The sequence below is a fragment of the Triticum aestivum genome, chromosome 3B (assembly GCF_018294505.1).
Source record: "Triticum aestivum cultivar Chinese Spring chromosome 3B, IWGSC CS RefSeq v2.1, whole genome shotgun sequence".
Taxonomy (NCBI): Eukaryota; Viridiplantae; Streptophyta; class Magnoliopsida; order Poales; family Poaceae; genus Triticum; species Triticum aestivum.
In genome coordinates this window covers 394,394,457-394,397,950 of record NC_057801.1, presented here as the reverse complement: position 1 = coordinate 394,397,950, position 3,494 = coordinate 394,394,457, and positions in this window count along the sequence as shown.

Genomic DNA, 3,494 nt, shown 5'->3' with positions numbered 1-3,494 from the left:
TTTGGGGATAAAATAAATGGAATAAAAATCAATAATGGATTGAACTTGCTGGGATTGGATATTTGACTTGACCCAAAGTGGAGGGAGGGGTTTTGGAAGAAATTTTTAACAAGGGCTTGGTAGAAGAGAATGGTTTGAATAAAAGGGAATAAACGAAAACCCATAGGATTTCTTTTTAAAATGAAAATTTTTCAAAAATAAATTGTGATGAGTCAACACCAATGAAGAGCCTTCAATATCAAACATCAGGGTTGAGGACGACCCAAAAATAAAATTTTGACATAAGAGAAAATTTTGAGAAGGAGAGCCCTTATAGAAAGATTTGAAATAGCCTCCTTCAAATGAATAAAAAGAAAATTTAAAAACCAAATCAACATTTTTTGGGGAATGTCATAGTACCTCCTTTCGCCGAAAGCGTGGGACATCCAGTAGTCCTACCACCTCAGTAATAATGACCAATGAGCCGTCAAATCACATAGACCCAGCAGTAAGTTGGACGGATGAAGCAAGCATCACTCTTGAATCCGCTTCTCCCTTCAACGCAGGCGCCAGTGAGAGGTCGCGTCCGCTCTGCCCGGGCATGAAATGCAGCATCGATTCTTTGGAACTGCGCTGACCGTTTTGGGCGGGAAGCGTGCACGGGCGATGGAGGGGCTTTGGGTGGGCCAAGCTGGTCAGGAGCGGGCGTGGCAGCTGTCCCGCCTGTCCCGACTGGACGCCCGGAAACGAGAGGATGCACCGACTCTCGCGGCTAAATAGTACACTACACACCATCTCTCTGTAGGATTAGGTCAATGTGTCACTCTCTCTAACACACACATGCTGTTAAACACACACACCCGCCGAGGTAAAATGAGTCTATATCTCAATTAATGAACACTTGCATGTTACCATCCATATGTTACTACCTACTATGAAAGTAGTATCATAGACTAGTAACATATGCATGTTACTAGTCCAAGTTACTCACCACTATGACCAGCCTAGCAATGTAAACCAAACGCTCCTTACTCTGCCTTGTTATCTCCCCTAGAAACCCAATGCATGGAGCACAACTACGTGTTGATGCATGTGAGTTAATACGTGGCCCTGCATGGTAGCTAAAATGACATCTCTTAGTTGTTGTGATTAATTGTTGCGTTTAGAGATAGAAATCAGGGCTTTGATTGGAGGAAGGGCCGGTCAAGTTTCTCCTTCTCCTCCAATCTTCTTGCACCTCGTTTCGAAAAAAAATCTGCATGCACCTTGGTCCTGCTGCACCTTCTAACGTGACTTATTACACCTAGACGGAGGGAGTAGTACAAGATACGGTGGCACACTAACTTAGGTCAAATACAAGTGCCCAAAAGTGTGTGCATGTTATAATACAGATTCACTTAAAATAGTACATGAGCGAACAGAGGGATCAATTGGACAATGTTCATGAGCAGTAGCGAGATCTGTGAGGTAAGATACACCACTTTAAATCCCAATGACTCCCATGAAAAAAATACGGCATGCTTGTCACATGAATGCAGGAATGTATTAAGGTTATTTTCCTCTCATTAAACATAACGTGGGGGTGGTGTAGCTGGTTAGCCCGTTCGCTCATCAAACTTGAGGTCTCGGGTTCGATAACTACACTTGAGCATAATTTTGTTTTTGTTCGACTTCTTTATTCCACCCAATGACAGGTAGGCCCTGCATGACAGAGAGAGAAAGTGATCTGGGGTGGTGCCAGGAGGATTCTTTGACTGATGAAAATGGATGGATACGGAGCTATACGATCTCGTAGTGACCGTATAATCACCTCCACATATACGCTACAGCCTCAGCGCTTGTTTTCTAGGATTTGCACTCTTCACACTCTCTCTCCAGTATATATATACACGCTGGAGCCTCATTGCTTGTAGTTGCTCTATTCACACTCTCTCACCCTCTCCAGATCTAAACAAGACTTCGTTGGCCTCTCTCTCTCTCCCCCTCACTGCTGGTCAAAGAGTCGGCATGATCCGTCCACTGGGAAGGGAAGGAGGCTTAACGCTGTCGCCGTCGGCAAGGAAGGGAATCAACTACCAGCGCAGCTGTTCTCTTTCACCCAGCGGCGGCGCGGGATGGCCTCCGACCCCTTCTTCCTCGCCGTCGTACATAGCATGGGCCGAACGGCCTCCGGTCACCCACCGAACCCCACCTCAAGAACCTTAAGGTATAATTTACTTATTCCACATGCATTTCTCTAGCTGCATGTGGACTTTTTCCGCTTCTGCACTCGAATCTAGGTGTTGGATCAAACATGAAAGTAGTGGGGAAAGTTGTATAACATGAATCTAGGACGTGGTTCAAAGAGGAAAGGAAGGGGGAAAGTACTAGTATAGGCTGGCTATCCAACACCTACATTGGTCGAAAAGGGGAAATAATGACAAACGCAGTACGCACATCTGTAACAAACTGATCTTTTGTTTTGGGGGACAAGGCTGTAGAGTTTGAGCGGGACTAGATTTGCTGCGCTGACATAGGGAAAGGTGTCTAAAGATAACAAAACTGGGACCAACACAAATATGCTCCTTGGTTGTTTTTGTTCTTTGTTGCAACAAACTGTGCATCACCCCTTCATACAACTGTAGATGCACATGGTGCTGGTGCATCCACTGTCCTGTGCAACTCTTTAGCTGTTGTTAATCTAAGGCCCTGTTTGGTTAAAAACTCCCTAGTCCCTACCTGCTTGGTTCCAGGGAGTAAACATGGACTAGAGGTTATTAAATGACATGCTAAAAGACCATGTTACCCCTAGTAATGAACTAATAGAGACAAGCTGCAATGCAGGGCAGGGGAAACTGTAGGAAAAAGACCCAAAAAAACTCTTGTAACATCCCAAATTTACAGTTTGGAATGTTATACATAGGTCATCACATGAATATCATATTTTGCTGCATTTTGGTTGAGATCATAATAATCCTAAGCAACTCAAGGACCCACGGAGAGAGTTGGGGATTTTATAATTTTCATATTTGAATTTTCTCAAATATTGAAAAGGGGATCATTTTGGTTTAATTATTTTTCTCTCAAAAATATTTCATATTAAAAAAATATATGAGAGGAGATAACATACCTTCTCCAAATTAAATGAAATATTGGAGGAAAATATTAAAATCAAATAAATAAATTTTATTTGGATTTTTTGCTATTTTATTCGAATTAGAAAATATGCATTTTTAGGCCAAGAAAATGTTCACTAAGTTCTAAATATTTTATTTAGACGGTGAAAAATTGGTTTTGGCATTTTTAAATTTTTATTTTTATTTATTTAGGATTTTCTTTCGGTGGATTTTAAAAAAAAAGTTTCTTCGCCCGACTGGGCCGAAGGCCCAGCCGAGCCGGCCCAACCGCGCGCGCCGCTGCCTTCCCCCGCAACAGGAGTCCGCCCCACCGCCGCCGCCGGTCGTGTCCGCCTCCGACACGCCTCCCGAGGGCGTGCCCCCTCTCGCAAGCCGCCGCCTCTCCTACCGCTTTAAAAG